At 34.3% G+C, this 24182-nt stretch overlaps 1 long non-coding RNA gene and 1 other non-coding gene across 3 annotated transcripts in view; both read right to left on the reverse strand.

The window, feature by feature from the left end:
* Positions 1-24182, reverse strand: part of LOC132682002 (uncharacterized) — a 309176-nt gene that overhangs the window by 15330 nt on the left and 269664 nt on the right. Inside the window, exons 4-5 of one of the 2 annotated variants that reach the window (XR_009611384.3) lie at positions 21934-21969; positions 15313-15472 (exon numbers count right to left, since the gene is read on the reverse strand). This is a non-coding gene — a long non-coding RNA (uncharacterized LOC132682002). Of the gene's footprint in view, positions 1-15312; positions 15473-21933; positions 21970-24182 lie in introns of those variants that run through there. The other variant, XR_009611385.3, reaches the window with a different exon arrangement.
* Positions 6950-7053, reverse strand: LOC132674700 (U6 spliceosomal RNA). Its single transcript, XR_009608590.1, has one exon. It is a non-coding gene; the product is annotated as a U6 spliceosomal RNA (small nuclear RNA).

Here is a 24182-nt window from a genome sequence, read left to right on the forward strand (position 1 = left end):
GTTTATGCATTAAGGGTCAAACACCCTCTATGGTGTTGATGGGTTAAACCAATTTCTTCCTTTTCAGAATATATGTAGTTTTCTTGGATGATTAGACTGAATGTCTTTTTAACCCCATTAAATACACCCAAATATTCATGTATCCAATAAGGAGATCAAATAATACATGCATATATCACTTCACAGTTCTTTTCTTGGACACAGTATTTGTGTGGTTCTATTCTCCTATGATACTTATTTTTGTTATTTCTTTAGTTACCATTCCAGACTGAATTAAACCACAGTTTGAGCTTTCAGTTTATGCGATGATGATGACACTATTCTGCATATAATGGTCCCTTGTCTCTTTTTTTAGTTGTCTATTACTGATAGAATATGAGTAACAAGATCATAAACATTCCTAATTAAGCCATAAGACATGACAGGCTGTGAATTGTGTTGTAATATTTCACACCTAGTGTTCTGCTAAGCATGAGGCTGAAGGCTCCGAGCCATCAATGCACCTAAGCGTGAATTAACTCTGTGCAATTCGTGCCCTGGAGTATCTGCCTTTGATTATGAAACAGTGAATTTGTTTGGCAATTAAGAAAATAACTTTGTTTTGTGTTTGCCCTAATTTAATTTTATGCATGCAGGTTAGACAATATCAGTTTGTTTGGAAAAAAGATTTTTCAAATAATTTAAAATAGACTATGTAATATAATATTCTAAAATCAAAGAGAAACACTATTTACATTTATTTCTTGGATACACTATAGCAAGATTCTCACTTTTGATTTCAACACATTCACTTTTGATGACGATTGACACAATTCTGTGGAAATCATTTTAAAGCCTTTGAGGGTAACTATTGCCTGATGCCCACCATACCATAATGAAATACAGTCTGAATGGTTTTGTCTCACTCAACTATTACCTTAATGCTATAAATGCATGACAGGTAAAAAAGAGAGGGTCATGTTTCAAAGGAAACACCACAGAGGCAGGTGACTTCTCAAATATAACATAGCTAACATTTAGAAAATAATATAGCAGTATATTTTGTGCTCTTCAGATAGTACCCCTTATTACACATGTACTTTGAAATAAAATCATTGAAGATAAAATAATAGCTGTAACATAGAGCTAAACCTTATTTTTAAGTTACTAGGAATTATATAAATGTATAATGTACCATAAAAATTGATAAATTGGTAATCAGGAGAATAATGGCAGGCCACTTAAACAAAGCTATTTAAATGGAAGTATATTATTTTGATAAAACAAATGTTTCTTTGAACACTATTTAATGTCATCTTGCTTTTCCTAATAGTCCTGTGTTCATGATAGAATCAAAAAAGGTGTACCATAAACTTTGCTAGATTGCAAAGAAAATATATCATTAGTTTTAACAACATAGGTTTTGATGTTAGCTAAAACTCAGTTTGTTTTCATGTTACTAATCAAAATCCTTTATGTTAGCATAAAGAACTCCCTTTAGCATTTCTTGTAAGGCAGAGCTAGGGGTCATGAGCTCCCTCAGTTTTTGTTTGTCTGGGAAAGTCTTCATCTGTCCTCTATTTTGGAAGACTTACTGGGTAAAGTATTTTTGTTTGATTTTTTTTTTCTTTAAGCACTTTGAATATATCATTCTACTCTTTCCTGGCCTGCAAGGTTGCTGCTGAGAAATGTGCTGATAGCTGCAGTGGGTTTCCTTGTATGAGATGAGTTTCCTTTCTCTTTTTGCTTTCAATATTCTTTGTGTTTGATTTTTGACAGTTTTATTATAATGTGTTTTGATGTAGTCATTTTGGGGTTGAATTTGCACAGAGACACATAAGCTTCAGGTACCTGCATGTCTGTATCTCTCTCCAGCTTTAGGTAGTTTTCATACATTTTATTTTTAAATCAGTTTTCTGTCTCTTTATCCGCTTCGGGCATCCTCATAATGCAAAAATTGTTTTTGTTGACAATATCCCATAAGCCATATAGGCTTCATGTGCTTTATAATTATTGTGTTCACTTGGTAGTATCATGTTTCTTACAGTCTTGTGTTGGTGGCTCCATGTTTGATGGAGCAGTCACCTGTTCTAGACTTTACATATTGGTTTTGGTGCAGAAAGATCTTTACCTGTGGGAGAGTGTGAGGGTGTCAGCTGGCTGAGGTGTGGCAATTCCAGCTCCAGGAAAGACCCAAGGGTGTTGTCTCCATGCATCTCCATCGGCTGAAGTCAGCATTAGCGATGGGTGCAGGGATTCTCAGTGGCCAATGCTGCGGGTAACTGTAGTGGTGGTAAGGGCTATTAGGGTCTTCTGTGTCAAAGGCTGGTGGGGGACCTCTTGATCTCTTTTTTTCCCACAGGGATGTGGTGGCTGAGAGAGACCCTCGTGGCAGCAGGTCTGGCTTGCGGGCACACTAGGCACACTAGCGGTGGTAGGAGCGCTTCACCTGGTGCGTGGTGCCTGTGGAACAGCCATAGTGCTGGCAACTGGAACACAGGTGCTCCACAGAATGAAAGCAGCTCCAGGGTCCAGGGCACTGGGTAGCCCCCCACATGGTGGCTCAGGTGCCTAAGCAGCTGTAGAGCAGGGTCTGAAGTACTGACACACATGGTAGAGCCAGGGTTCTGAGGTGTGAGGTGTGTGCGTGGTTGGGAGAGAGACTGGACACCCTGGTCCTGGACAGTGCGACAGTACTCCTTCTGAGGGGCACACAGCAGCCTTCCCTCTCCATATGTCTGTGGCAGCAACAGCTGTTGGTTACCTCAGTGGCAAAAACTGCCGGTGTCCTCTGTGGAGCGGGCTGCAGGGGTCCACAATAAACTCTACCAGTAACTTCATCCTCTTGAAGTTAGACACAGTGAATTGCTCTGGTGATATTTAAAAGCTTACCTCCCCTGGAGCCATTTGCTTCCACTGCAAGGGTAATAAACCTAGAGATATTTTTTTTTCCTTTTTACCCCAGAAATATTTGATGATTATTTAGAGGTGAACAAGGTTAGGGGATCTCAGACCTTTGGGGTTTCTCTCCTCTGGTGCAAAATCTGCTGCATGTTCAGATAAATATCTAGCCCTCATTACATCATCATTTAGGGAACTGGAGCATGAGGAATGACTATAGGAAGTATGTACTCTTTAGTTTAGAATGATACATTATAGAATTCTGGAACTGTATACACAAGTCTGGAGTGTGGTAATTAATAGTTATAGGACCACTGGAAAGTAATTTACTGACTTATTTTCTAATCTGTCTTATCATCTCGATTGAATATTTGAATTACTTGAGGAATACTTTTTATTTTTTCCAAGATAGAAGTTACATGTTTAATTTGAAATAATAAAGACAACAACACATTGTATATGAACAATGTACACACAGTCTTTGTACATACTGGCTTGGCCTGGCTGACAATCTCTGGGTTTTCTACACACCTTTGAGGAGAACTTTTTAATTGTCTTTCTTCATATATCTTATTGCATGACTTTTAATACTCTATCACCTAACTAATTAATTACTTAATTTCATCCAGAGATTGAGACAGAATATATTGCCTGTATATTAGGAAACTTTACAACACACAGTGAGAATACATGCATTACAGCAACGACATTAGGAATAGAAATAGAAAGGATAATTTTAATTTAGCAGTAGAATAAATAGAATTAGTCATTCATTAAATGTATCAAACATAAAATAAAATAAATTTTAAGTCTACTGAGTATTGATTGTGATTCTTATTTCCTCCCAAATGCCTTTGTTTATTTCTAAAATTGACATAATCTAAAACTTTGCTATATTTGTTCTTTTTTCCCAAATAAAACATTTTCCAAATATGACATGAGGGAAGAGACTACATCTTATTTACGTTAATGTGTCCAGTGCCAAATGTACTATTTAGAATACAACGTTTGAAAGTAAAAAGAACATAATAGGAGGAGGATGTGATGGGAATAGAAAATTATTAGAAGTTTAGCTGTAAAATGGGGGTTTTAGATTACATGGGTACTCAAGTTAATAATGTTGCACAATAAACCACTTCAAATTTAATGGTTTAAACTTAAATCATTATTTTTAAAGATTCTGTGGGTCAGAAATAGGGGCAGGGTTTGACATGAAAGGAACTTATTTAAGATAAATATGGAAGCCTACGATTTTACTTCTCATTTCATTATCTATGGTGGCTCATTGGTATTCCACTAGTGGTTTTATTGATTGATTTGAATTATTGATTTGAATCGTATTCATCTACCCACCTGTTTCATGCATAAGCAGAGATAACTGGAAGTCTGGAAATGTTACACTTGGAAATATTAAACCTAGTGGTAGTTTCAGGGTAGTGAGACTTCTGGCCAACTAGCTTTGCTCAGAATGGTGTTCCAACAGAGCAGAGTTAAAGCTGATAGCCTCTTTTGACCTACCTTTGGAAGATATATAGCTTCCTTCCCACATATTCTGTTGGTCAAAGCAGTTATAAACTTGTCTAGATTGAAGGAGAAGGAAATTAAATTCTACCTCCCATTGGGGAAATGACAGGTTCACACTGAAAAAGAACATTGGGATGGGAAATGTTGGTATCTCTTGAAAATAAAATTGTTTACCTGGAAATTGGTGAAATTGCCAAAGTAAACTACGAAAAATATAAGACTGATGTCTTAATTTTGAAAATATATTCATTTACTAAATGGCAATAAAAGGGGAACCCATGAGTCAGACATAAGAAAAGTGTCTAAATTAGGAAGAAAATTAGAAAATTCAATGAAATGGAAAATGAAACAGGCCAATAAGAGTAAACAATTGTGCAGCGGTATCTAGGAGGAGAAAACTACCATGATTATTTAATTAAGGGGATCAGACATTTGGTAATAGTCTCATGGTAGGTATGGTAATAGATTCATGAAGGGGAGAAAGTCTCAAGTTTACTGACAACAGTAAGAATCCCTCCCCAAATGCCAGATTCTAATCCCAATTACTCTGCTCACTAGTTAGACAAAATACTTAAATGTCTATTCAACTTGTTCTCATCTCATTGGCTTGTTATGAAGATTAACATAGGTCATAAATGCTTAGAACAATGCCTGGAAATATTAATTAAATTAATACATTTTAAAAGACTTTTAGTTCAGTCAGTTGTATTCACTACTTGGACCCACACTGGCAGAGTAGGAGTTTGGATGTAACAACACAAGATTTTTAATTCCCAAGAGGCCAAGAAGGAGTTCCTATGCTCTTACCTACTAGTGAAATCCTTTGCCCCACCTCTGAGGATGAGTCATCAAATATACATCACAATGTATATAATATAGCTATTGTTAAAATCGTTGACTTTTTGTTAGTTGCATATTTAGTTCGAAGAGCATGCCACTTCTATCAATCCATCAAATACTTTTCAGACATCTGCTTTAATGGGCATCAATTATACCTTGTTACCTAACAGGAGAGTAAAATATGCTATGCCCAAACTATACCCTCTTCTCTATCCCAGACAAGACTATGTTCTGCATCATTTCAACAAAGTTACTGTTTATTTGCTATTACAAATACATTAGTAGGAAATTTGGCATAATCACACAGGTTGCACCTTTCATTAATACTAAAATCTTGCATCAACCCTTCTACCCGAGAAGGATAAGTGGAAAGGACCAGATAAAATTTAAAGCACAGTTCCATAAAAGAAGCCCAAATTCTTCTGGGCACATCCCATACGCTGTGATTTAATTTAACTGCCACCCAACAGTGCAACTGCAAAAATAAAAGTGACTTTGGTTTATTCTCTAAAGCCATCCATTTCTCTTGTGCTTGATTATTAAATGAGATATAGAAAATAGTGGGCATGATAAAAACACTGGATATTTTGACTGAAGTAAAAACCATACAGTATGGTTATATACAGTAAGGCAATGGTTGTTGAAGAGTAGGGTTTAGACCAGAAGCATCAGCATCACCTGGAAAATTGTTAAAAAATGCAAATTCTCAGTCCCCATCCCAGAGGTCCAGGAATCTTTGTTTTACTAAAAGGCCCTTCAGGCGATTTTGATTAAACATAGTAAGGGGATAGTTTTGACTGGGATATGGAACCACCTACAGAGCTTTTAACAACCTAATTACAAATTTAATGTGCATTAAATTTACACTTCTTTGAATCAGGTGTGTAAAGAATACCTATCTTTATATCTCTTTTAAGTACAAATGATGGGACCTAGTTTTTTATTGATTGTAGGATAGTTACAAACTGTCCATTAAAGAAAGATAAACTTGGTGTTATTCCATTTGGAACTGAATTACTTTTGTCATGACTCTCTATTCAATCAAGGCTCTCTGATTTCTCTCCCTTCACCTTTGTATTTTATTTCTTCCTGGAGTGAGTGGGTTCACATATGTTCTTTAATTCAAGGAGGAATGGAGCGAGAAGCCTCATAACTATTCTCTGTCTACAGTGACCCACAAGTGGGATCAGTATACTTCATCTTCAAAGCTGTATATGTCAATCATAATTGATACCTTGGACCTGCTATGTCCTCAGGTAGCCTGCTGCAAATACTCTACCTCTACCTTGTCCCTCTCCCAGAGTACTTAGGGGGCTCTATTTATCTAACCCACACTTTTATCCCTCAGAGGAGACGGAAAGAGTTAGAGAAGCCTCCTTTACTGCACTGGGGTGTGCTGGAGGCTGCCTTTGGGTGTGAGACCTGCCTGAGCAATTCTAACCGCATTGTTACTCTTCCTCTCTGACAATGTGCTGCATGCAGCACTATTCTTGGTAGGGTGCAACTCTAGCTTCTGAAAGCTTTTTTTTGTTGTTTTTTGCTTCCCTTTCAACTACAACCAGAGAGTGAGGCATTGGTTCCCTTCTCAAGAATCTACCTCACATAGATTCCTCAGATCATCCTCCCACCAGCTCTTAGACTAGGGAAGGGATTACTCCAAAATCAGTTTGCATACCTCTCCTGTCCTTTGTCTACATCATACCCTCTACGCACCTGATCCTTCATGAGTCTGCGTGTCATCCTGACACAGGGACCATGCTAATGTCTGCACCTTTCCAATTTTAGTATGTGTGCTGGTGAAGCGAGCACTGGACCTAATCCTTCACGTTGTAGTATGTAACAGGTGTATCCAAGCTTTTGGAATTGCCTTAACTACACCCTAACCCTATCTTTAAAGTTTTTACTTTTAATAATCTCAGCTTTTTTTGATATAAAACATACATTTTCAAATAAATACATAAGTTAAATGGTTGGATTATACAATGTTAAATGTTGCCTTATAATTATTTTCTCCACATTGGATTTGAAAAATAATCTATAAAGAAAATCCACTGACTTTTTTATTCTATGGGTATTCTTCCAAACTTTGACATAATGCATGCCATGGACTTACTAGCATCAAGGACTGTTGGGAATAAAATGCCTAAAAAATTGTCTTTTAAATTTTTAAATTTGGTTGCAGTGCTTAAAGAAGTAACTCTGGATTGAAGAGCAGAGAATAAGCAACAGTAAATGTATTTACTTAATTATTTAGCACAACACATATTGATCTGAAGAGACCATTTTAAGTACTGGTATTGGAAACTAGAAATATAACAAAATACAATTAGTAATATAACTAGAAATATGAACAAACATTAAAACAAGTAAGAATCCTCCCCCACAAGTAGCTTTCAACTTAATAAAACCTGAATTAAAGAACGTTGACTCTTTATGTCACTGAGAAGTCATTACTGTTAACTTCTAAAGGTCTTATGTAACTTTGAAACATGTTTTTGATCATACTTAAAGGAGGCAGATCTGTTTCAAAGTCATTATTGTATTATTTTTCTCCATGTAGAAATATGTATTTCAAATAGAAAACCAGGCCTTGGTCAGTTTTAACTCCCTAATAAGATTGTATAGATACGTCATGATACAATGTGTGAATATAATTTATACATAACTTTTATTTATAATAGGGACTGCATATAGCCCAGTATATGAAAATCTATAACAGTATTACAGGAGAAGCTCAGACAATTTAGAACTAACTTTCAAGTTTTTCAGTCATGAATAAAATATAGTCATAAGAGAAATAAAAAGCTACCTATTGAATTATGTCACCATCATGCTGTGAAAGTATGTATGTCTAAGAAAAAATTATGGAGAAAATATAAATTATATGATTTTTTACCTTGTATCATATAGAAATAGAAATGGTACATTAAATGATAAAATGTGTCTTATTTTAAAAGTTTTGAATCATAGCAAATATGAATAAAAATTAAATCATATCAGTAAAAATACTCTTATCTAAACAGCCTTGAGGTATATCTTTTAATTTTACAAACATATGTGTTTCTAAATACTGTCATGTATTGCAAATATTAAGCAATTTTCTAATAAGCTTTCATTATTTACTTTGAAAACAGCTTATATTCCATTCAATTTAGAAAAAAACAAACTGAAATTTACCTCATTGCAAAGTTTAAAATATTTGATTTAATGCCAACCAGTTGCTGTATTTCAAAGCCTAATTTCAAAAGTGGGTATTGAGAGGAGGAATCAAACATAAACTGTGTATTTTGCTAATGGTGCAAACTGGTCTGAATGAACAGACAGGCTGGAAATAGAAAAGTCGATGAGGTAATCAATAAACTCAAAGAAGGATGAAATAGAGGATACACAAGTCCCATGATTAGTAAGCAGACAAGAATTCATAGCAGCATCCCCCCACAAAATACAATCTATTTCTCTAATATTTGGTGAAGGAATTAATCTGGAAACTGAACATAAATTCAGGCTCTCAATCTAAAAGGTACATTATTGAGAAAATGGAATTAAATACGTAATCATATTTAAAAATTGTGTCCAGGTGCAGGATGTTACTTGAATTCATAATTATTATCTTTATTCTTTAAAAAATATATGCTATTTTATAAATACTTCAAATAATTTAGCACTTTGAAAATCTCTACTCCTCGTGCTCAATTAAGCTTTAAAATAAAAACTGTTAAATATTCTTTCTATATGGCACCACTGTGATTTTCCCTCTCATAACTTTACAGTTATAGATTTTTGAATTTAACAAAGAACAAAAAGGAGTCAAACATAAAGCCAAAAAATGTGGGAGACCATTTCTAACGAGTTTAATATATTTTGATTAAACACTATATATATATATATATATATATATATATATATATATATATATATAAAATCTATTCTTTTTTTTTTTTTTTTTTTTTTTTTAATTTTTTTTTTCAACGTTTTTTATTTATTTTTGGGACAGAGAGAGACAGAGCATGAACGGGGGAGGGGCAGAGAGAGAGGGAGACACAGAATCGGAAACAGGCTCCAGGCTCCGAGCCATCAGCCCAGAGCCTGACGCGGGGCTCGAACTCACGGACCGCGACGCGAGATCGTGACCTGGCTGAAGTCGGACGCTTAACCGACTGCGCCACCCAGGCGCCCCTATAAAATCTATTCTTAAGATGACCAGCATCATATAATTAAACATTATTTTGCCCACTAAAATACATTTGAGTTGAGATCACATATATATGCAAATTTATATGCAAAACAGAAAATAATAACAGTAAAGTCATAAAATCTAATTATGTCTAAATCACATGGCTCTATTATTACAGACATTTCTGTATCTTTGCCCACTTAACTGTCTCTTTCTTACTCTTTCTACAGATTTACTCCTTCAAAAAAAGAATCAGAAATGATTGATGACCAAAGAATATTTAGTTCTACAAATAAATATATTTCATCTGAATGTCAGTCCTGGAAAGAATTAGCAATGGGGGGGGATTCCTATTCCACACATTCATACTTCTCTCTCTGTAACACACCACCCTAGGAAATGTTTCAAGACTCATCTTTTTTTCCATCTTTGCCTCTTTTCCTAATCAAAATATATTTAGAGGAAATTATATTTTTATCAGTCTTTTATGCATAAATGTACAGTGTGTCGAGGTTACATGTAATAGCCTGTCAGTCTGCTTAAAAAGATAAAAATCCATTCAGTAGTACCCAGGTGGGAGATACACTGTCGTGTGGAAGTTTTTTATTAGCACCAACTTACTCTATCAGTGCACAACTTCCCTGCTAAAATGAGGTTCTATAATCAAAGTGTCCACTATTGTAGTAGACAGTGCTTTTGCCTCTCTAGCAATTGCTCCCCCTGCTTCGTTTCTACCAAATACTCATTTTACGTCTGTCTCTTCTGAATTCCATAGAACTAAATAGATCTGGGGAACTTCCCTCAGTCCCCTGCTCCTGACTCCAATAGGGGTAAGTGCAGTTAATTTAGCCATTTGGTGCACAGAGCAGGTGAACGAGAAATGACTAGTTTGAAGGCAAAGACTCTTATTCCATGCTTGAGAAAAAAAAAAGGTTTTCACTTTCTCTGGGTGTGAACCAGGACCCAAAATGTTTCAGTGTCTCTGTCTGACATCTTATGGCAATGAGGGAAAGACATGCATTGATTAAATATCCAGAGAGAAAGAAAAAAACAAACAAAAAACCTGGATGGTCTTCCTATCTACCGCTATGTCAAATAATACACTATTTTACTTATTGTTTACATTTTTAAAGTTTGATTTAGAGTTTCCGTTACCTGCAGCAAATAGCAAGAGCCATGATGGCCCCTGAAATGCAAACCTTTAACATCCCCCTTTTAAGTTAGCAACTTAGTTCCAAAGGATTCAGTATAGGGGCACCTGGGTGGCTCAGTCGGTTAAGTGTCCGACTTCAGCTCAGGTCACGATCTCACGGTCCGTGAGTTTGAGCCCCGCGTCAGGCTCTGGGCTGATGGCTCAGAGCCTGGAGCCTGCTTCAGATTCTGTGTCTCCCTCTCTCTCTGCCCCTCCCCCGTTCATGCGCTGTCTCTCTGTGTCTCAAAAATAAATAAACGTTAAAAAAAAAATTTAAAAAAAAGAAAAGGATTCAGTATAACTTTCTTATCAAAATACATTTTGGATTTTATGTATATTTTTGCTAGTTTTTGTGGTATAAGGTAATGGTTGATGTTGATTTGAATAACTGTTTCATGTCAGCACAAGCATGAATACTAATTGAACTAACCTATTTAATTTTCACAATAAAGAGGTGTTTTTATTCTCACACCACTTTTCAGAGGAGATCACCCCAAACAACAGAGTGATTGAGTGAGTTTATTAAGCAGCAGCTCCAGGATTGAACCCAGACTGTTTAAGTTCAGAATCCATTCCTTATATGTCTACTAAAACAAAAATACTCCATAAAAGTTATCCAATAACTTCCATGAAAAATTAATATTATGATGGATATTATTCCATCTTGGTACAGACTATATGTTTCTAATAATCCCGATTGGAGCTTATTTCTGCATTTGTTTTACTGAATAACAACAGATAAAAAGTGATGAAAGAAATGGAGAAACACTATGCTTACTCTCACGGTCTTCCTCTTCTAATATCTATTTGTTGTCACAGTGCTTTTCACTTCATTAATTTTGGCTGACATAGTTCTAATTTCATTTTCTGGCAAATTTATGGCATTATATTTCTTTTATTCTGTAAATGTAAATATTGGGTAGAAAGAGAAATCAAAACTAGAAAGGAAACAAGATTCCTTCTACGTTCTCGAGAGAAAAAGGAAAACAGTAATTAGAATGTAATCAAGAGAGAAACTGGTCAACATTACATATGTTGCACAAAAATAAAGAGCATTTTCTGAGTGTTTCGTGACTCCTAATGAGAGAGAATTTAATTAACATTTTAAAAATGAGGATAAGTCGTAATTTGTAACGGTTTTCTTCAATCCATGACCCTGTGTCATTTTAATCTTGAATTTTAGAGCATTTAATGCCACTTTATGCTTTCACCTTTCTCTAGATTTATATTTCTGCTAAAGAAAACAGTTATAACAAAGAATTAGATTATTAGTTATTCATTACGTTTGCTTTGGTTGTTCCCACTCTGACCCCATACCATAGTACCAGGAACTGGTTTTAAATCACTTGTGGTAAAGTCCTTGCCTCTTTCTCATTTCTCACATCCGAGTTTCCAACTTAATCCATGTTTGCAAGTATCTACCCAGTTCAAAACCCACTAGTCCAATATCTCAAAATTGTCATTTAATTCTTATTAGATTGTGACTTAATTAAAATATCTTTTTTTATTTATCAAAGTCAAATATCACTGTGTCCATCCCTCACACTTATAGCCAGACTATTGCTGAAGGTGTGGTGTGAGTGTCTAGTGGGATCTTTTCCCAATCCTCTTGCTATATCTCTTTGGAAGTAACAGCTGAGCAACCAGAACTCTATCCTGCTACCTGCTGCTAAAAAGTCCATTGGTATGGATCAAAGAAAGCTCAGTATTATTCCCTTGATCCAACCAACCAAACTCCATTCAAGGAAAAACTGTCACAGAGAATAACCTCTTCACTGCCAGATCTGAAACAATTTCAATTCACTCATTGAAAATTTCCAGGGGTAGCCAGTTATAGGGAGGCTCCCACATTTTTGTGAGCCAGTAGAAATGGCTATAGATACAAAAAGTCATATTTACGGGGTGGGAGGGAAAGGAACCATTGTTTCATCACTCAGTCCGTAATGAAAGGAAAATAATGTTAATATTAATATTTAAATGTAAATAATAGTATTAAAATATCCTAACTTTAGATCTTATAGATAAAAGTTTGTATCAAATGAAGACCAATGGACAAAACAATATATTTAGAAATTAAACCCTTTCAAAGAAAAGAGAGGGAATATAATAGATAAAATCCTAACATAAATATATATGGAAGCCTATTAATATTAGCAATTATATATTTGGAATTTTTTAATGTATATTTATTGTGTTTACTTATTTATTTTGAAAGAGAGAGAGAGAAAGAGAGGGAGCAAGTGAGGGAAGGATGGAGAGAGAGGGAGAGAGAGCTTCCTAAGCAAGTTCTGTGCTGTGGGCACAGAGCTCGACTCCGGGCTTGATTCCCTGACCCATGAGATCATGAACTGAGTGGAAACCAACAGTAAGATGCCTAACTAACTAAGCCACCCAGGTGCCCCTGGAATTTTTAGTAGATAAATTAAAGATTCCAATTTTGACATTCGATAATAGTAAACATACTTGCTTCAGGGTACAACCAATCAAATAATTCAAACTATATTTTGAATTTATGATTATAACTTTTTTTATTCATCATGGCAGGTGTCACCGAATTTTGTCTGTAATTAAGAAGATAATATCCCAGGCTTTGTGGGCCATATGACTCTCCAGTTTTCTTGCAACTACTCAAGTTTGCCATTTTAATGCACAAGCCTCCATAGGGCAATACATAAATGAATGGGCTTGGCTGTGCTCCCATAATCTTTATTTATAAATGAGAGGTGCCAGACCAGATTTAGATGGTGAGTAACAGTTTGCAGCCCTCTGACCTATTAGAACTATTATGGAACTTATAGGAGCAACAGTTGAACATTATCTAAAATAAAATTTAATAACATTTCTTCTTAATCATATTTCATAGTACCTACTTTGCTTTTCATCCTTATTAGATTGCTCTTTCCTATGTTTCATCTGTTTCTAATATGTGAAATATGTAGATATACTAATTTAGTAAGATGCACAATTGTTGACAATAATGAGAGTCTATCTCTACATTATTTAATAATGCATTCCACTATACACTTCCTCAATAGCATTAATTAAAAACAAAAACAAAAACAAGAACAGACTTTGATTTATTTCTGTTCAGATATTTTTTAACACTTATTGAGCCACTACTATTTTTGGGCACTACATGTGCACTAGGGATAAAAGGTGATTAAGAGAATTCACATGCTAAAAGAAATTTACAGGGGCGCCTGGGTGGCTCAGTTGGTTGAGCGGCCGACTTCGGCTCAGGTCATGATCTCGCGGTCCTTGAGTTCGAGCCCCGCGTCGGGCTCTGTGCTGACAGCTCGGAGCCTGGAGCCTGTTTCAGATTCTGTGTCTCCCTCTCTCTGACCCTCCCCCGTTCATGCTCTGTCTCTCTCTGTCTCAAAAATAAATAAACGTTAAAAAAAAAATTTTTAAAAGAAATTTACATTGAGTGGGATCTTTATCTCTTTTTGGAGGATGGGACAAGCAGAAAAGCACTGACACAAAGGTACAAACAGTTGGTGACTGTGCAGTAAAGGATTAACTCAGCTGTTCTGGGCTGCCCAATACTGTACTTCTCCAAAGAAAGTTAAGGCCTTTGCCTAACTTCTGGGACACAATTTCTAAATCCTTGGATCCTGCCTGTTCCCTCCCTCCCTCCTTTATTCCTTCTTTCTTTCTTCTTTCCCAAAACAAACAAACAAACACAAAAAATAGGACTTCCAGTTTCCAGTTTCACACGTAAGGAACTTCGATGTTCCCACCCTATCCTGTCAACACTAAAAAATTGAACAGACTCAAAGTTCAACTGTTCTTGAATCTGTAAGGGAGGACAGAGGGGAAACTGTTGCCTCTCAGAGTGGAGACAGAGGTGAATCCAGGAGTTCTGGCTTACCAGAGAAGAAACTCAGGAGCAAGAACTGCCATGAGAACAGGTGCTGGGGTTGAAGACCCTGGACTGCGAATGACAAATTGCCGGAGGCTCTGTGTGGACAATTCTGAGTGAAAATTTCCAGGGGGAGCTGGTTATACGGAGGCCTCCACATTTGGGTGAGTTTTGTCTCCAGGAGCTTGTCTAGGCTTTCCCAGTAAATACTGGAGAAAAATCCCCTCATGCTTCCTTGCAGTAGGGAGAGGGAAAAAGGAGCCATCTTAAAATACACCAGAACACCGCTCTTCTCCACAAGGCCTGCGCTTAGAGGGAACTAGTTATTCTGAGACTAACCTGCTGGGGTGTTATCTGAGCCTAATTGACCTGGGGAAAGGGAATGCCCAACTCCAATCCACTCTAGTCAAACACCATCCCCAAAACAGAGGTTTATGAAATCTCTGGCAGAGGTTCTATTCACGTCTCATGAATTCTTGTAGTGATATCTTGAAATATCATTTGGAGTCAATGGGAGACAGTGTTATTTTGAAATTAATGTAGTTATGGAACCACCACAAAATCTTGTTAAAAAAGAAGCATATATATTTCCACATCACAAATTTACTTTTTCAATATTTTATAAGCTATATTTAAATACAATTATTTCCTTAATAATTCTATAAATTATTTAATTTAAAAGAATTATTCTCAGAAGAGATCCTTTGATTTAATCAGACTACCAAAGGGGTCCACATCATTAAAAGATTAATCACCCAGTTTATTATACGCTACGTGTTTTGGAACTTTGAGTTTAGGGTGGTTGCCTTGGTTACCTGAAGCCTAGGCACTGGGGTCAGAACCAGGAGGATACCCTGAAGCAGGAAGTACAGATCCTTACAAGCTCCCAGAGCATCTACAATCCATAAGAGGCAGCAGAGTGAACAGTAAAGAACATGTCTTCTGGAGTCAGAGTGCTGAGTTTGAATCTTAACTTTAACCCTCATTCTCTACTCTTTATCTGAAAAATGGTAACAAAAATACCCATAGCAGAGTTGGTTTAAAGATTACATTATTCACTATGTGCAAGACACTGAATACATATCTGTCCTATGGTAATCATTCACTAAACACTTACCATTATTAATTTTTGAAGGCAGAATTTTTACACAATTTCCATTAAAAAATTTTTTTTAGAATGTTTATTTACTTTTGAGAAAGACAGAGAGACAGAGGTGTGAGCGGGGGAGGGGCAGAGAGAGAGGGTGACATAGAATCTGAAGCAGGCTCCAGGCTCCCAGCTGTCATCACAGAGCCTGACACTGGGCTCAAACCCATGAACCGCGAAATCATGACCTGAGCTGAAGTCAGACACTTAACCAACTGAGTCCCCCAGGTGTCCCTGTACAATTTCCATTTTATTAACAATCATGATTCCTTCTTCAAAATTAGCAATATTTGATGTTTTTATGAAAGTAAAAAAGTTAAATTTGAGATCACATTTTAATCTGAATTTCAGAAGTAATGAAACCATTTATTGGTTTGTGAATTATGTTTCATGTTATTTCCTTATTATTATATTATAAAACTGACCTCTGGTCTTTTTTATTTATAACAATTTTTTCACATGTTGTTTTCTTGTGAATTCTCAGAAAGCAGAGCCTGAGACAAAGATTTATATGACGACACTGTGTTGAGAAAGTGTAAATAGGAGAAGTGGAAGTGAAGGACAAAGGAATAGGAAGGGCAAGAAGAAGAGACAGTGCAAGGATGCTTATCATTTGGTACTAAAATGTACCGACTACTTGATCTCATGACAGTACTCTAAGTAGCAATAAAATGAGTGCATCTCAACAAGGACTGTATGAGAGAGGAAAGGTTATGAACTTATGTGACTGGCTCCTAAATCTCATTAGTCAAAGATTTGCAGTCCTAGAGTTTAACAGAACCTCAATTTAAGTTGCTCATGCAAATGAGCTGAAACATTTCAGGCCTCAAGGTCAACAGAGAAGTCCCAGATTTAGAGGAAAAAGTATATGGAGTGGGGGTGGTCAGAGTCCACCCATATGAAATCAGTTGCAAGCAGTAAAGGGTCAGCTGCTATACACGATCTCTGGGCTGGAACACCTGGCCAAAACCGGGGAGACAGGGCAGGATCTGAGGTGGTACTTATGAGATGCTTCATACAGATATCCAGATGTTAATCCTTTGTTGTAGATGTAACTTTTTCTTTTTTCTTTTTTTAATAGTTTAGGGTATAGAGATATTTAAATGTATATAGCCTGATATCTCTGTTTTAAAGATACTTTATTGGGTTGAATTTATATCATACCTAGTTGTATATACTATATTTGATTAATCTGAATAATCCTATAACTCTTCCTTAATGTCAATTAAAAGAGATTACTCCTCTGTCTGTTAAGATTATATTTCTAATATATTTAAACAGACTTAGATCCAAGCAGTATTGTTTGGATCAATACAATACAACAATACCTCTTGGTATGTTCCTCTTGAAATGGAGCTAAACTGAACACTTCCTAACTACCTGTAGTTATGAATTAAGAATGACTTTATAAGTTTAGTTAATTAACAAATATTTTTTGTAGTTATTTTTCTTATACTGTCAAGCAGGCATATATTTTTTTTACTTTCCTTTCTTTCTGGAACACATTTTAAAATAAAGTGCTGATAATGATCACAAAGTTATGCCTCAAAAATAGCTGAAATGGTAAGAATTTTTAAAGAAAAATAATTATTTCCCCCTATGAAGGGCTACAGAATTACCTATTCCTTTGTTATACATGGCATTAGAAATGGAATTAAGTACTAAAATTATCGCTATAAATTCTTGTCTTTTATAGGAGGGATATTTTATAGTTGATTGCAAGCTCAATGTCCCATATTAGCAATTCATCATTTTACAATATTAATATTCATTTTTACTAAATATGGAAACTTCACATAATCAGCAATTTCCTCATCAATTTGGGAAAATCAAATTCATTATTAAGAGTTAGTATAATATTAACAGCAAAATGTCATTCCTGGTTTAAAAATAAACAAGTCTTGATTTACTTATTATACCTAGTTTTGCATGTTATAAGGAGAGAAAAAACTTATAATGTAATTAATTTATAAATTATTTTAAAGGATATCTTACTCATTCAACCTATGGGTAAATGAGAGAAAGAAAAGATAAAATAAAAAAAGAAAAAGAAAGTTTATTATTTTTTTTCTTTCTGAAATTACCAACACAAATTGCAAATGCACTTCTCATAGTCTAAACATAGACTTCATTCTTAGTCAATATCAATCTTTTCTTGGCCAATATAAATGCAAAATTAAGACTTAATTGTATCTATTTATATCAGAGAACTATTTAGAGGTTCTGGGCAAAACTGATCACAGAGAAATATCTGTTTCTATTCCAAGAGGAAATATGGCAAGGAAGGGTACAATTACATATATTAGAGTAAAAGGAAGGGTCTTGTGTTGCTAAGACAAATAAAGAATAAAGTGGTTAGAAATCTTTCACAAAAACTTCGTGGATATATTAATATCTTATTGCTATATTCTTTGATTACTGAATACACAGTTAAATTATAGTTTACATTAAAAAATACAATCTTTATGTTTGTTCACAAATTGGGCCCATTGCTTACATATGGGACTTAAAATAGCCTTTATTCTTTCTGAAAGAGGCATGCAAGGATCTTTCAAATGAGAAAATAATTGTAATTCATAACAAAGATTTATATTGTCTCTGATATTTTTTTAATAAATAGAGTTAGGAAATAGTAAGAACAGTATTTTATAAAACAATCAAACATGAAGTAAATAAAGTGAATCAAGTGCCATGCCTATAATATTATATAAATTCTCAATAATTCCTTAGACTATTGTAATATGATTTGCTTTTATCTGCCTTAGCTACTAAACTTCCAAACTTACACATATATAGACAACTAATATTTTACAAGGGAGTCAATTCAATGGGAAAAAGATAAGTCTCTTCAATAAATGTTATTGTTAAATATGTATAATTATGTGCAAAAATTTTAAATTAGACCTACTGTCTTAACAGCATTCAAAAAAAAAAAACAACTCAAAATGGATTAAATACTTAAATAAAATACCTGAAACCATAAATCTCATAGAGGAAAACACAGGAAAAAAGCCCTTTGACTTTAGTTATGGCAATGACTATTTTGGATAGGACAGCAAAAGCACAAACAACAAAAGCAAAAATAAATAAGTGGGACTACCAGACTGAAACTTCTGCTCAGCAAAAGAAATAAAAAAATAAAATGAAAAGATAACCTACAGAACAGGAGAAAATATTTGCAAACCATGTGTCTATAAAGAGTTACCATCCAGAATATAAAAGGAACATAGAATGTAATTACAAAAGCAAACAAACAAAAAATCTGATTAAAAAATGGGCAGAAGAACTGAATATACTTTTTTCCAAAGAAGACATCTGTATGGAGCCTGATCCATTAAAAGATGAATGATCTCACTCGTATGTGCAATCTGAAAAAGCCAAACTCATAGAAATAGAGTAGAATGGTGGCTGTCAGGGGCTGAGGAGATGGAGGAAATGGGAAAATACTGGTTTAACAGTATAAACTTTCAGCTATTCAATGAATAAATTCTGGATCTGTATATCATAGTAACTACAGTTAACAAATCTCTATTATGTACTTGAAAGATGCTGAGAGAGCAGATCACCACAGGAAAACATGATAATTATGTGAGGTGATGGAGGTGTTTACTAACCTTCTTGTGGTCATTCATCATTTTGCCATATATATGTGTATCATAACATCACATTTTACACATTAAAATAACACAATATTATATGTCAATTATATCTCAATAAAGCTGGAAAAAATTAAAACTATATTGCTTAAGCTGAAAATGAATAAATAATATTGCTATGGTCACGTGATTTACGATGTTATCAGTAGAACAAAACAGAAAGCATAGAATTAGCTCCACAAATATACTGATATTTGCTAGAGTTAGCATTACACAATCTATATAAAAATAATAATTCAGGGGGCACCTAGGTGGCTTCAGCTCAGGTCATGATCTCATGGTTTGTGAGTTTGAGCCCCACATCAGGCTCTGGACTGACAGCTCAGAGCCTGGAGCCCGCTCTGGATTCTGTGTCTACTTTTCCCTCCCTCTCCCCTGCTCATGCTCTGTCTCTGTCTCTCAAAAAATGAATAAACATTAAAAAAATTTTTTAATAATAACAATTCAGTATGTGACTTCAGATAATACCCTATCCATAAGGAGAAAAACGAAACTACAACACTACTTAGAGCATATCTCAAAGCAAATATAGGTCTTCCTTGACTTACAATAGGATTACATCCTGATAACCCATCATAGTTGAAAATGTTTTAATTCGAAATGTATGTAATACACATAACCTATCAAATATCATGATGTTCTCAGAACACTTACGCTAGCCTACAGTGGGCCAAATCATTTAACACAAAGGCTATTTTATTTATTTTTAAAAGTTTATTTATTTTTGAGAGGGAGACAGAGAGAGTGAACAGGGGAGGGGCAGAGAGAGAGAGAGAGAGAGAGAGAGAATGTCAAGTAGGCTCTGTACTGTCAGTATGGAGCCCAATATGGGGCTTGAACTCACAAACCATGAGATCATGACCTGACCCAAAACCATATGTTGGACGCTTAACTGACTGAGCCATCCAGGCACCCCCACAAAGCGTATTTTAAAATAAAGTGTTGTTGACAGTGCTGCTATAAATAGCCAAATTATGGAGAGTCTAAATGTCCATCAACTGATGAATGGATAAAGAAATTGTGGTTTATATACACAATAGAGTACTACATGGCAATGAGAAAGAATGAAATATGGCCCTTTGTAGCAACATGGATGGAACTGGAGAGTGTGATGCTAAGTGAAATAAGCCATACAGAGAAAGACAGATACCATATGTGTTCACTCTTATGTGGATCCTGAGAAACTTAACGGAAGACCATGGGGGAGGGGAAGGAAAAAATAAGTTAGAGAGGGAGGGAGCCAAAATATAAGAGACTTGTAAAAACTGAGAACAAACTGAGGGTTGATGGGGGGTGAGAGGAAGGGGAGGGTGGGTGATGGGTATTGAGGAGGGCACCTGTTGGAATGAGCACTGGGTGTTGTATGGAAACCAATTTGACAATAAATTTCATATTAAAAAATATAAAGTGTTGAATATTTCATGTAATTTCTGGAATACTATACTGAAAGTAAAAATGAGAATGGCTATATAGGTAAAGGTTGGCTGTAAATGTGTTGGTTGTTGACGCAGGTGATCCTGTGGCTGACTGGGAGTTGTGACTGGCTACCCAGCATCATGAGACATTATCACACAAGATATCACTAGCTCAGGAGAACATCACAATTCAAAATTTGAAGTATGGTTTCTACTGAATGTGCATCGCTTCTGAACCATCATAAAGTCAGAAACCTAAGTCAGACCATTGTTAAGTCCGGGATTGTCTGTACCGACATATTAAATATGTTAAAAGTTTTAACATATTTAATAGAACTATTAAATTCCTCAGAGTATGGAGGAATTTAATAGTCAAATATTGAGAAAATTAAGACATATCTTTAAGAATTGGTATAGAAAAGGTCTTTAGAAAGCATAAGTAGCACAAAGCATAAAATAGGTGAATTTTACTACATTTAACAAATAAATCCCATTTAATAGGCATAATATATTACCATAAGCAGAAAAGAAATATGTGTCCACAATGTATAAGACAGTCCTTTTGAAGTGATAAGAATAAAAATGTTCCAATAAAATTGGACAAAGCTGATAAATGGGAATTCACCCAGAAATAGATAAAAATGGGTAAAGCACGTGAAAACAGTGCTCAGATGCACTGGTCATCAGGAAACTAAAATTAAAACATGTCACAATTATCAGATTGGAAGAAAAAATATTAAAGCATTCTAATGCTCAATGTTGGTGGTGGTGTTGTAAAATGGGAACTATGATAATCTATTTTTGGAAATGTTATTTTGTATAACCATTTGGGAGATTAATTGGTACTGTCTTGTAAACTTGTAAAGTAAAAGATACACACTCTTGAATCAGTGAATATTTATGCATATATGAGAAATTCTTGTTTATTTACACTAGGGAGTGTTCAAAGAAGTACACTTCAGCATTAATTATTTTTTTCTCACAGCAAACTTGGAACTAACCTAAATAGTCATCAGTAGGGAAATGAATAAATCAGTATGATATATTCATGTAATTTTACTCAAATTTAGGAATAAAAAAAATGAAGTAGTTTTATGTGTGTCAAAAACAAAGAACACAAAAACAAAGGCAGTTTTGTATGAAACAAAAAGTGGAGTAAAAAATGTAAGTCTTATGAGGATATATCAGATGTGTAATTTTTAAATGTATACATGATTGCATACATATCTTAAAATGTACTTACATGTGTAGATTGAAGATGTTTTTAAAATTCTCATTGCTAATTGTAGAAAAGAAGAGGAATGGGAATTAGTAAAGATACAACAGTACATTATGCCTGAATTAAATACATATAAGTACATCAACATGAAAGTTACACCCTAAATATGTTTATATATATTTTTTCCCTTCTTTTTTCCTTCTTTCTTTTCTTCTTTCCAAAAAGTTTTACTAAGTGTATGCATATTACAAGTGCAAAGGATTTAGCAGTGAATGAAATCCCTTCCCTCAAGAATTTCATATTTTGTGAGAGTAAAAAGACAATATGCATATAAACAAAATATATAGTATATCAGATATAACAAGTACTGTGAAAAAAAAATTCAGTGGGGAAGGAGATAGAGAATGCTGAATGGGAAGCGGGTATTTGACATTTTATTGTTGAGTGAAGGCTTTGATTTTAAGGGGGGAATTTGCACTAAGTTGTAGCTATTTTTCTTAAATCATCTTAGGAAAATATTTTTGTAATTTTTAAAACATTAACAAATTTTATAATTGAGCAATTATAATTTGGTTTGTTTTCAATAATTCCAAGTGCCTAAGTAAACTAAGTTATGCCCGAAGAAGGAAACATTTATTGATTCTTGATTAATGGCAGTTTTTGACTGATAGATGCATGTGAAGATTGCTCATGATACACTAGTAATATATTCAATAGGAAATTTTTCTAATCCACTTATGAAATGTTCTCATTATGGTTTCCTTCCAACAAACAACTGAAGAAATTTTATTCCACTCCACTATCACATCAAGCCAGGGTTATTTGAAGGTTATATTGTATTTTCTACAAGGTTGATTTGAAAGCACTTATAAATCTTTAAGCCTGTGTACCACTAAGCTTATTAAAATTTGGCATGTTAATAGTTGGTGTTTGAAAATTTTAATCTGCTGGAAAGTTACACGTTGATTTCTATTTTTTGTTTGTTTGTTTGCCAACCTGGGAATGGTTAGTGAATGATGAGTAGCATAGTAGAAGACATCACCCAGCTCATATTAGAACAATTTCCCACAAACTTGCTAAAGTGTATGCTTTTATTTATATTTTTTAAAGCTTATATATATATACATACATATATGCATATGTATATATATACATATATTTGTGTGTGTATATATATATATATATGTATATATATATATATTACATGTTTATTTTCAAAAGAAAAAGTAGTATTTTATTAACTACCACACTGTTATAATACACTTTAAACGTACAATAAGGTAGCTTTTAAATTTGAGGTGCTCTTAAGGATAACAAATGAACAGAATTCCAAATTTTTGAAATAGGTGAACTGCTGCAGTTATAGGGATACATTTAGGAAAACTGTATAACTCTTACAAGAGCAGCAATGAAAGTTTATTTTGTATACTTTTTAATAATTGAAAATATAAAAGGTAATTAAAAAAATACAAGGAAAATTTAGCATAATAAAAAAAGATACAATTAAATGTACTGGATACATATAAATTTTAAGGGAAGAAGTGAAAAAGGAAAATAGTTGATATTTAAGCACACTGACTACCTAGACAAAAAAATACTTAAAAAAATCATAAACCTCTAGTTTTCTATGACGAATATCCATATTGTTAGAGTATCACCACTATGGAAGTGATTTTGTTATGTTTGAATATGTTATACTTTACTGGTAATTTACATGATGGCTTTTAAGGCTGTGGCAGGCATATGGTTTTTCCAAACAAGACTGGATAAAAAAAATCACTGTTAAGACACAACATACCTTATTTTTTTGGTCTTTCCATATTCAAGAAAAGGGATAATTCATTGTAACATTTTCTTACCACCCAAATACCTCAACCTATACATTTTAAACTTTTTTTTTTAAACATTGGTTATATGCTCAACTTCGTTATTGAAAGAGTATTAACAAGACATTATTTTGGTAAATTAAATATTAAATGTGGCTTATCAACAGGATTTGAAAGGTGACTATCCTTAGAGTTCCAAGTTAAAATGTAGTTTTCAAAGTCTAACAAGAGTAATGCTTAAAAGTAATTAAAATAATTAGCTTCAAAATGACAAACTGATAAACTAAGTAAAGTGTGCATACACTATGTAACATTCGCTTGGAAACTTGATTTGTCAGTTACACCTAGAAATTACAGTCATCAAGAAAATTACAAAAATTTTTTTTTTATCATAACATGATTTATTTGACCCCCACAACATTTTTTTAAAAAATCCTACAACAGATA

This window comes from Panthera onca, chromosome A1, assembly GCF_046562875.1.
Source record: "Panthera onca isolate mPanOnc1 chromosome A1, mPanOnc1 haplotype 2, whole genome shotgun sequence".
In the NCBI taxonomy this organism is placed as follows: Eukaryota; Metazoa; Chordata; class Mammalia; order Carnivora; family Felidae; genus Panthera; species Panthera onca.